The following is an 11584-nucleotide window of genomic DNA, read 5'->3' as shown; positions in this document are numbered from 1 at the left end:
GTAGGGATTCAAAGCCAGGCAGTCTGGGTCCAGAGTGTGCACATTGGAAAACGGTGGGATTAACTGTATGGGAGAGAGGACAGAAGTCAGGGAAGTCTTCAGAGGGAACAACACCCAAGCTGGGTTTTGAGGAGTGAATAGGAGTTTGCCATGTGAAAATAGAGCAGGGTTTTGCAGCTTTGACAACCTCCAGTTTGGGCCCACCTGTCAGAGTGGCAGTATTAGTGGAAGGCAATTAAGAACTCTCTAGATACTGTCCAAGGAGCTTAGACAGTGTGTGTGCCTTACACGGCATCCAGTTTCAGCCTGAGTCACCCATGGGTGGGCGAGGCAAGTTGCACAAACCCTGAGGCTCCAGTTCTTCAGTCCCTGTGTGGGTGAGATGTACACACTCCTCCCCTTTTACCCCCACATTCAAGGCTCACTTCCCAAACCGCACCCCCATGCTTTGCAGACTGTATCGTCATCTCAAAGGAAAGGTCCTGGCAAGCATACCTTCCGGCAGGTGCAGCCCCAGAGCAGAGAGCAAAGGAGTTTCCCCAAAACCCCGCTCAAGCTGTCCTGAGTCTGACCTTACAAACTCTGGGAACCTCTTCTGGCTCAGCGGTTCCCCAACTTTTGAAGCCCCTGAACCCTTTCAAGGAACTAATTTCAAGGGCATCGCAGCCTAACCAAAGGTTAAGAGGAAATGCTCGGCAATTCCCCATCTCTGCTGACCCTGACCTTGACCCCAAGAGGAGTCCTGAGCTCTCATCTTAGCCCAACCACCTCTTTTTTACTGCTGAGCAAACTGAGGCCTGGAGGAGGGAAGAGATTTGCCAAGAATACGGAGCAAGTCAGGGCCAGCACCTGGACACGAAGTATGGTCTCTTGAGCTGAGCCAGCCCTTTCTCAGTAAACAGCATTATCTCTCCTGTCCATCCTGTACTGGTCTCTCAGATGAAATCTGGAAGCCTCTACCACCCCAAACTCTACCCCCCACTTTCATTCATCCCATTCATTCATTCATTCCAAAAACTATTTAACTAGTCACTGAGCCAAGCCAGGCCCCTGACCTCAGAAAGAGGCAAATGGGTATGTGAGACAAACATGTCCCCAGACATTTATCATCCGTTCTGACAAAACCAATTCTTCCCTGGTGGCTCAGTTGGTAAAGAGTCTGCCTGCCATGCCGGAGACCCAGTTTCAATCCCTGGGTTGGGAAGATCCCCTGGAGAAGGAAATGGCAACCCACTCCAGTATTCTTGCCTGGAGAATTCCAGGGACAGAGGAGCCTGGTGTGTTACAGTCCCTGGGGTCACAAAGAATTGGACACGACTGAGTGACTAACACTTTCACTTTCTGACAAAACTACATCAGAGACTGTTCAAACCTTATTCTCAGGCCTAGCACATAGTAGGTCCTCAATAAATATGCATGGAGCATTGAGGAAGGAATGACATGAGGCTGCTGGGCCAGCAAGATGGGAAAGCCACCTTAGACCTCAGGGCCCCTCCCTCTCCCCTCCTCTCACCATTCAGCACCTCCGTGGGGGTGGACAAGAGAACTCAGACCCACACTCTGCCTGAGCCTGTGCTCTAGCTGGTCTAGACCCAAGCCCATCTGAACTGATGGCCATAGGGCTCGTGTGGCTGTTTTAATTAAAATTAAATGAAATTTGAAAATCCATTCCCTGGTTTCATTAGCCACATTTCTAATGCTCAAAAGCCACATGTGGCTGTTTGCAATCATACTGAACAGCACAAACCATAGATCATCACCACAAATGTCCTTTGGACTGTGCTGCTGGCCAAGAGCAGGGACTCCCAGGACCAGTACTTTTCCCAAAGTGTTTGGGAATTGACATAAGATTGCCAACTCTCCGTCTTGCCAGAAAATTACAAAAGCAATAACAATGATTTTAAAAACAGAACATGAACGCTAAGAGTGATATGAAATTCTCGATTGGATTCTCGTTTTTTAAAAAGCCCACATTAAATGGACTTCCCTGGCGGTCTAGTGGTTGGGACTCTGTGCTCCCAATGCAGGGGGCCCAGATTCGATTCTGGCTGGAGGAACTAGATCCTGCATGCTGTGACCAAGAGTTTGCAGGCCACAACCGAAGATCCTGTGTACTGCAATGAAGATCGAAGACCCAGTGCAGCCAAATAAGAAAAAAAAAAAATTAAAAAAAAATCCACATTAAGGGATATGCGTGGGACAACTGGAAAAATTTGAAAATAGATTACATATTGGATAGTTGTATGTAGGAGACTGGGCTTCCCTGGTGTCTCAGACGGTAAAGAATCTGCCTGCAATGCAGGAGACAAGTTTGATCCCTGAGTCAGAGAGAACCTCTGGAGAAGGAGATGGCAACCCACTCCAGTATTCTTGCCTGGAGAATTCCGTGGACAGAGGAGCTTGGTGGGCTGCAGTCCATGGGGTCCCAAAGAGTCGGATATGACTGAGCAACTAACACTTTACTTCACTTCGGGTAGGAGACTGCCCTTGTCTTTTGGAGATTAGGGAGTGGAGGATTTAAGGATAAACTATGATGACATCTGCAACTAACTTCCTTGTGGCTCAGAAAAAATGTTATTATATAAATATGTATATATATAGAGAGAGAGAGAGACAAAGGGAAAGCAAGTGTGTTGATGTGTTAACAGTTTAATGTGTGAATCTAGCTGAAGCTTAGAGGATTGTTCAATGTACTATTCCTGTAACTTTTCTGAAAGTTTGAGAATTTTTCAAAATAAAAAGTTGAGGGGAAAATAAGTCCTGATGGCGGTTTACCCCCCTGCCAGGCAGAGATGATGGGTGTTGGGGGCTGTGCTGATGTTCTGGTTCTTGATATGGGATGTTGGTTACATGATGGTAGAGTGGGTTGCCTTGTTCCTCATCCCCCTCCATCACCCCCACCCCCTGCCAAAGAGATGCATCCTCCTGGCACCTGTGGGGTTTCCCTGATAGCCCAGAGGGTAAAGAATCCTCCTGCAATGCAGGAGACTCCAGTTCGATTCCTGGGTTGCGAAGATCCCCTGGAGAAGGGATAGGCTACCCACTCCAGTATTCTGGCATCTGTAAATGCAACCTTACTTGGAAAGGTCTTTCCAGGTTAACTAAGTGAGGGAATTAGAAATGAGATCATTCTGCATCAGCTGCTAAGTCACTTCAGTCGTGTCCAACTCTGTGTGACCCCATAGACGGCAGCCACCAGGTTCCCCCATCCCTGGGATTCTCCAGGCAAGTGGGCACTAAATCCAATGACTGCTGTCCTTGTGAGAGAAAAGCAGAGGGAAATTTGGGAACCAGAAACCCAGGTAAGAAGGCCACGTGAAGCTAGAGGTGGAGGGATCAGAGCAATGCTGCCACGGCTGATAACTCTCGGAACCACCAGAAGCTGGAAGAGGCAAAAGGAAGGATTCTCCCCTGGAGCCCTCAGAGCTAAGCCCACCTGGGAACACCTTGATCTCAGACTTCCGGCCTCCAGAACTGAGAAAATAAATTTCTGTTATTTTAAGCCACTAGGTTTGTGGTCATTTGTAACAGCAGCCCTAAGACACACACAGAGGTGTGTTTTACTTAAAGAGAATTCATCAAGCTGCACACTTAAGATTTGTGTGTGTTTCTCTATGTACGTTAAACTCCTTTAAAATGTACTTTAAAATAAAGAAACCAGGATGACTCTCTACTGTGCCCCCTGCAGTGGAAGTGCAGAGACCAAACCACTGGACCGCCAGGGAATTTCCTTGGCATTCGTTTGTTTGAAAAATGTTAAAGAAACAGTTTCATAAAGACATAATCTCAAAATAGAAGATGGGCCCATCAAATAACATTTAACTTAATGACCCTTCATTTCACTGAGAATCTGAAAACATATCTCATGGTAGATAAGCCCCAACTGCAGATGGGTTGTACCCGAATCACCTAGGGAGCTTTGAAAGACAGCATCCCAGACAGAGAGGTCACCGGAACGGGAGAGGGAGGCCAGAAATAGAGCTGACGACATGTGGGAATGTAGTATCTGCTAAGGTGGCATTTCAAATTAGTGGAGGAAGACAGATTATTCAGTATGGTGTTGGTTCAACTGGCTAGCCATTTGGAAAAAAAATAAAGCTTATCTCTACCTCCTTCCAATCACCAAAATAAATTCCAGATGGATAAAAATTTTAATTAAGAAAAAAACACTCTAAAAGGATTACAAGAGAATGTGAGACATTTTCTCTTTATAATCTTGAGGTAGGAATTGCCTTTAACAAACATTTGCTGAATACTTTTTCTCTAACTTTGTGCTGGGTGCTAGACATGGGGACCAGGGGAGACCCTTGCTCTCAGGGAACTCATGCTAAAGAGGGTGGTTCAGAACAGTGGTTTCCAGGCCCTCAGATTTCACTAACCATTCACAGTCATTTTTAAATTATTTGCTGTTTAATAATCTTCTAGTGGGGAAAGCATTTACTTCTATGCATGAGAGAAAATCACAAAGCTATTACAGAAAAAACTAATAAATTTTGGGAATTCTCTGGTGGTCCAGTGGTTAGGACTCCACCCTTCCACTACAGGGGGCAAGGATTTGATCCCTGTTTGGGGAACCAAGGTTCTGCAAGCCATATGGTATGGTCACACACACACACACAAAATTAATGGATTTTAATACAGAAAAATAAATAGCCAAAACTCAAAATGGCCCTAATGGGTGGGGAGAACGGAGCTAGATTGCTCAATGAATACGAGGTTTTCTTTTGAGGTGATAAAAAAATGTTTTGAAACTAGATAGATGTGGTGGTTGCACAATGTTATGAATGTATGAAATGCTACTGAATTGTAAATTTTAAAATAATTAATTTTATGTGAATTTTACTTCCATAAAGATAAATAAGAATATAATTTTTAAAGTCAACTAAAAAAAAAACCAAATGCTTGAATGGGAAAAATTTGCAACACAAAGGGGAGACAAATAATTCATATACAAAGAGTACCTACAAATCAATAGGGGCATGGAGCAACAGACAACATCTTATATCAATGCTGCTGCTGCTGTTGCTGCAAAGTTGCTTCAGTCATGCCCGACTCTGTGCGACCCCGCAGACGGCAGCCCACCAGGCTCCTCTGTCCACGGGATTCTCTAGGCAAGAATACTGGAGTGGGTTGCCATTTCCTTCTCCTATATCAATGCTAAGAATGTAAATAGAATGGGAACTTTTGAGAATGTAATTTGGAAATAATTTAAATGCACATAACTTTTGACTCAGCAATTTTACTGCTGAGATTTTTTTCTTACAAGTATACTTACACATGTATTCATTGTCTTTATGCATGTATACATTGTATTTTGCAACTCAAGCAAATATAAGTCAAAGGTGTTTATTGCCAAACTGTTTATAATAGCAAACAAGGAACAGAAGCGCCCATTAATAGGGAACTGATTATATATGATATTTTGATAAAGTGGAATCCTACCCAGTCATTAAAAAAGAATGAGATATGCTTAGATGTGCTTATGGAAAACTATCCAAGACAAGAATTATTGTGTGTGTTGGGGTGGGGGAGCAATGTCTACAATGAGTATTATATATACAGTGTGTGTAGAGCCTTTTTTTCTTAATTTTTTTATTTCTGCACCACGCAGCATGCAAGATGTTAGTTCCCTGACCAAGCATCAAACCCATGCCCCCTGCAGTGGAAGTTTGGAGTCTGAACCACTGGACCAACAGGGAAGTTCCTGTGCAGATTCTTAAAACATTTCTGGATAGTACAAAAGGACCCGACGACAGCAGTTACCTCTAGGAAGTCACACTGAGATGGGTTGACATGGAGAGAGAGTTCTACCTAAACTTCGTATCTTTTTGTAATTCTCAAATTTTTTTTAACAATAAACATAGGTTAATTATTGTATATATTACTTTTTTAAGGTTAATTTTTAAATTATGAAATCATTGAGGCATCGGCAGATTATAGAAAATAATGAAACAAACTCAGGTGCCCACCACCTAGATTAAGTAATTTAACATGATGGATGCAATTTGAAGACCTCTGTGTACCTTTCTCGGAGAAGGCAATGGCACCCCACTCCAGTACTCTTGCCTGGAAAATCCCATGGATGGAGGAGCCTGGTGGGCTGCAGTCCATGGGGTCGCTAAGAGTCAGATACGACTGAGCGACTTCACTTTCACTTTTCACTTTCATGCATTGGAGAAGGAAATGGAAACCCACTCCAGTGTTCTTGCCTGGAGAATCCCAGGGACGGGGGAGCCTGGTGGGCTGACTTCTGTGGGGTCGCACAGAGTCGGACACGACTGAAGCGACTTAGCAGCAGCAGCAGCAGTGTACCTTTCTATGATCCACTCCCCTCCTCCCTCCCTTAGAGATAACACCATTCTACATGTGATGATATCAGACACACGTTTTTATTCCATTAAAAAACTTTTATAACTTCCATATCTACCAATAAGCAACATCTTATTTTGCATGTTTTCCTTTATATAAAAATAGTGTTAATTTATTTAGTATGGCTCTTAGACCCAGCAAGTCCAGTCTTGGTCCCCAAGCTTTAGAGGTGGGGTCTCCTTCTGACCCTTCTCTGTCTGTGCTTCTTTCCATGGGGTAAGGAGTTCAAGGGAATATGCGCACCTGGGGCCTGTGAGCCTCTTTGAGGTCGCACTCAGGGTACTGGGGACCCCAGAACTTTCAGCCCCACAGCAATGAGCCTGCCTCCAGCGCCTGTGCGGGACTCTTTCCAAGGTCCAGCCTCCTGAGGGTGGGCCATCTACCTAGGCGGGTACCCCCAGGCCAGCGTGACCAAGAACCGGCTGTTGGTGAGGGATGGGGTAGGAAGTAAATGGAGCTGAACCGGAGCCAGCGTGCCCACACACGAAAGAGGAGGAGAGGTGGGATGCAAATGGGGGTTAGTATTCTTGCCTTGGACTCTCCCATTTCCCTCATGAAACTCTGTGCCTTTGGCAACTTGCTTTGCCATTCAACATTACGTTTTTGAGTGTTATCTGTGTTAATATCTATAGCTCCAGTTTATTGATTTTCACTCTGACACAGTATTTCTTTGAAGTTTTAAAAGTTTCAGACCCCTGGCTCTTAACGGAGAAGGTTCTGACGGAGGAGAGCTGCTTCACGGGCTAAAACATCTTTCAGAAGATCTGGGCGTCGCCGCTTGGCAGTCCGGTTTGGGGACCAAGGGGAGGCAAGCCACTCTTGGCATGTCCCTGGCTTTGCACAGGCTAACACTGTCATTGTTGCTGCCTTTTCTCGTGGTCCCCAAGGTCGGCCTGGACCGGCTGCTGCACAATCCACCAGTCCAAGGGCCTGGTTTTGGTCTGGGAGCCGTGAGGGAGGCAGCGGGCGCCCCCTGCTGGAAATAAACGAAAACTGAAACAATCTGTTCCCCATCCCTCCACGCCCCTCGCCCCTTCCCCCAGCCTTTCCCCTCAACCTCTAGCGCTCATTTAAGGCCAACGCCGCTGGGATACAAATAACAGCCATCTCTTTGCTTTCCAAAAACGTTCACACATAAAACAGACATTCTAATAGTTCCCTTTCGTGGAGCCTTTATTAGCGATAAAGCAGTGCCTTTGAGAATCTGAGGGGCTCAAATCCTAGTTTATCCTCTGATCTCTGTGTGACCTCTGTCAAGTCATTGGACCTCTGAAAATCTCTGAGATTCCTCATGAATAAAATGGGACAGGAATGTCACCTACCTCGTAGGATTGCTTTGAGGATTAAAGTGGTGCCTGACATGCAGCAAGGACTCCTTACTATTAGATGCCAGACCCAAGGCTGATGGTTTCTCACGGAGACACAGAGCTTGCTTGTATCAGCAGCTGTTCTGTGTTCTTTCCGTTGATTATATCCCTTAATCATCACAACTCCATGCAGTGAGTGCACTTATATTCACCTCCACTTTACAGAGGAGGAAACTGAGGCATGGAGAAATCAAGCGACTTGCCTGAAGGCTCACAGCTTGCCGTTGGTGGAGTGTTATTTGAACGCAGGCAGCTGTTGTCTACAGCACAGTACCTTACTGGTACATCCTCATGGCAACCGGGGGCGGGGCGGGCTTCCCAGGTGGTGCTAGTGGTAAAGAACCCACCTGCGATGCAGGAGACATAAGAGGTGCAGGTTCTATCCCTGGGTTGGGAATATTCCCCTGGAGGAAGACTTGGCAACCCCACTCCAGTATTCTTTCCTGGAGAATCCCATGGACAAAGGAGCCCGAAGGGTTACAGTCCAATGGGGTTGCAAAGAGTCGGACACGACTGAAGCGACTTAGCACGCACGCATGGCAATCTGCAGAGGCATGTACTATGCCCAGTATACAGCTGGGGACACTGAGGCTCAGGGAGCGAAGCGACTTGCCGCACATCATACAACTGGCCTGGACTTCCCCAGTTTTGTCTCTTTGCATTGTCTTGTGTAGTTCCGTGGCACCCCAGCAGGTGTGGTGACCCTCTGTGACAAAGGAAGATGCTGAACTAAGACAGCTAAGTGCCTTGCTCAAGGTCACAGAGTCAGTTAGTAGGGAGCTTTTTCTGTTGGAGGGTGGGACCCAGGGATATTCTATTCAGGGGCCCAGCACCTCTGTGGCTTCCTGCTGCAGCCCCTGGACAGCTCTTGTCTTTATAATCACAGTTCTTCTTCCCGGGCGCCCAAGTTTAGCACCACTTGCTTCCAGGCCAGCCTCGGCACAGCTGTCAAAGTTGTGCTCTTAAGCTGTCACTCAGCCTGAGCCTGGCCTCAGTGTTGGCTCCTGGGGGTTTCTGTAGGGCTGGGAGGTCAGATTCCATCCCCTTGCCCTCTGGAAAGCAGCTGGTACCGTAGAAGGAACAGGAGTTTGGAGCCAGATAGTCCAGGGTTCTAATCCCGCTGTGCCCCTTCCTTTCTGCATGACCTTGGGTGAGTTTCATCACCTCCCTACATTCCTATTTCATCACCTCTAAAATGGGGTAATGATCAGTGCTTTGCAGACTCCTGGGAGGATGAAATGCCATAATGTGTGTACAGCATGTGGTACACAGGTGCTCAAGAAATATTAGATTCCTTTGCTCCAGACCTTTGTCCCCGCCTTCTCTTCCAAGATGTCTCTGAGCCAGGGTTGGGCTGGTGTAGAAGCCGCATCCTCTGTGTTTCCTGGGGTGCTGGCTCACAGAATAACATCACCGCATGTAACTCAGCCACTGCTCAGTGGTCCATCAGAGACGAATTGAGCACCTACGCGGTGCGCTAGTGGTGAGGAGCCCGCCTGCCAACGCAGGGGTCATAAGAGACTTGGGTTTGGGGTTCGATCCCTGGGTCAGGAAGATCCCCTGGAGAATACTGGCAGCCCACTCCAGTATTCTTGCCTGGAGAATCCCATGGACAGAGGAGTCTCCAGTTACAAAGAGTTGGACATAACTGAAGCAACTCAACACACACATGTGCCAGGAACTGTTCTTTAAAAAAAAAAAAAACTTTATTGGTTTATTTGGTTGTATTAGGTCTTAGTTGAGGAACATGGGATCTTCATTGCCTCATGCAAGGATCTTTTGTTGTGGTGCAAGGGCTTGCCCCACAGCAGGTGGGATCTTAGTTCCCTGGCCAGAGATTGAACCTGTGTACCCTGCATTACAAGACAGAGTCTTTTTTTTTTTTTTAAGACAGAGTCTTAACCACTGGACCGCCAGGGAAGGTTCCCAGAAACTGTTCTTGGGAACGGGCAGCAGTGGTTCACAGACAAGAGCCCTGTTTGAAGTGCATCACTGAGAACTCACCTAGTCTGCGTTCAGCCCCTGGGGCTATGGGCCAACCCCGATGCTACCATGCCCACTTCCCGAGCACCTGTACTCTTTCCCATTCACGGCTTCATGTAATCCTCAAAGACTCCACCTGAAGTATGAATATCATCTCTAACTTAAACATGAGGGAACAGAGATGTGGAAAGTTAAGTAACATAAAGAGGAGCAGGGGATATATACTGCCATATGTGAAATAGATACGCGGTGGGAATTGGCTGTATGATACAGGGAGCCCAACCCGGCGCTCTGTGACAACCTAGAGGGTTGCGATGGGCTGGGAAGTGGGAGGGGGGTTCAAGAGGGAGAGGACATATGTATACCTATGGTGATTCATCTTGATGTATGGCAGAAACCAACACAATATTGTAAAGCAATTATCCCCCAATTAAAAATAAATTAAAAAAAAAAAAAGAGAAGGGCGCTGACTGTAGACAGTCTGATCCCAGAGCCTGAGCTTCACTGGGCTGCCATAGAGTCTATCTTTTACTCCTTCCTCCAAGTTTCTAATGTTGTTCCCATTTTACAGATGAGGAAACTGAGACTCAGAGGGAATGAATGCTGTCCAAGTTCACAGAACATATAAATGTAGGTTCTAGGATATTTGGAGCCTAGGTTTGGCCTGACTCCAGATCCCACTTCACACCTACAGAGAGCTGACTCATTTGATAACCATTTTCTTCCCAAAAGAGAAAGAGATCAGACTCAGGTCGGCCTTGAGAGGCTCAATCTACTGAGGAGGCCAGTGGGTAACTGACCACCTCTAACTGCAGTATATGTTATGACAGTGACACCTGGAGTGTGCTAGGGGAACTGACACTAGGGTGATAGTAACTACAGAGGAGTCCTGGAAGGCTTCCTGGAGGCAGTGATACTTAAGCTGGAAGTGGAAAGATGAAAAACGGAGGAGAATCATTTGGAGTTGTTGGGAGGGACAGAGGTTGTCTGACAACACATACATCATGGCCTTGTCCTAGGTATGGGACTATGGAGTCCAATTTTTCTGTTTATTTCAAATTTATTCTCTGCCCTTCTCCTGTTCCACTTCATATGGCAAACCATGTTTCCTGGGCTCCCTTGCTAATTAGCTTCTGGCTCCGTTCAGCCAATGGGAAACTTTGGTGAGAGATCAGAGAATAAAGTGAAAGTTAAAGTGAAATCGAGTCCGACTCTTTGCGACCCCATGGACCGTAACCTACCAGGCTCTTCTGTCCATGGGATTTTCCAGGCAAGAGTACTGGAGTGGGTTGCCATTTCCTTCTCCAAGGGACGTTCCCGACCCAGCAATCGAACCCGGGTCTCTCACTGCAGGCAGACGTTTACCGTCTGAGCCACAAGATGAGGGAAAAGCTAGAGTTTCTAATCCCATCTCTCTCAGCCTCGAGGGAAGGGAGGGGATGACTTCAGCAGCCAGAGTCTCTCCTCCACGTTTGCAGAACCTGCTAGAAAGGCCTGTGGTCCCAGCTCTTCTCTGGGTGGCCCTCAGTTCCTGGTCTAGGTGGTGCCAGCTCCTGCCTATAATGCTGGCCCTCGGGGAGGGCATGGCCTTCCTGTGTTGCTCATCTCAGGTTTTCAATTTCCCTTAGTCACTCCTTCAGCCCTTCTAACAATTTTGTTTCTAATCCTCCAAATTAGAGTCACTCTTTTTAAAAATATTTATTTTTAAAAATGTATTTGACTGCACCAGGTCTCTTTTTAAAAATTGTATTATTTCTGGCTGTGCTGGTTCTTTGTTGCTGTGCAGGCTTTTCTCTAGATGCAGCAAGCAAAGGCTCCTCTCTAGTTGCAGTGCTCGGGCTTCTCATTGTGGTGGCTTCTCTTGC

The 11584-nt window shown here is 46.5% G+C and overlaps 1 long non-coding RNA gene across 1 annotated transcript; it reads right to left on the bottom strand.

Moving 5' to 3' along the window:
* Positions 1 to 6696: 6696 nt before the first annotated feature.
* Positions 6697 to 8110, bottom strand: LOC129626024 (uncharacterized). Its single transcript, XR_008701692.1, has 2 exons — positions 7692 to 8110; positions 6697 to 7345 (listed from the first exon to the last, which is right to left on the bottom strand). It is a non-coding gene; the product is annotated as an uncharacterized LOC129626024 (long non-coding RNA).
* Between the last annotated feature and the right edge of the window lie 3474 nt (positions 8111 to 11584).

The sequence above is a fragment of the Bubalus kerabau genome, chromosome 13 (genome assembly GCF_029407905.1).
Source record: "Bubalus kerabau isolate K-KA32 ecotype Philippines breed swamp buffalo chromosome 13, PCC_UOA_SB_1v2, whole genome shotgun sequence".
NCBI lineage: Eukaryota > Metazoa > Chordata > Mammalia > Artiodactyla > Bovidae > Bubalus > Bubalus kerabau.
Note: the sequence above shows the minus strand (reverse complement) of the source record. Positions and strands in the feature narration are given on the sequence as shown.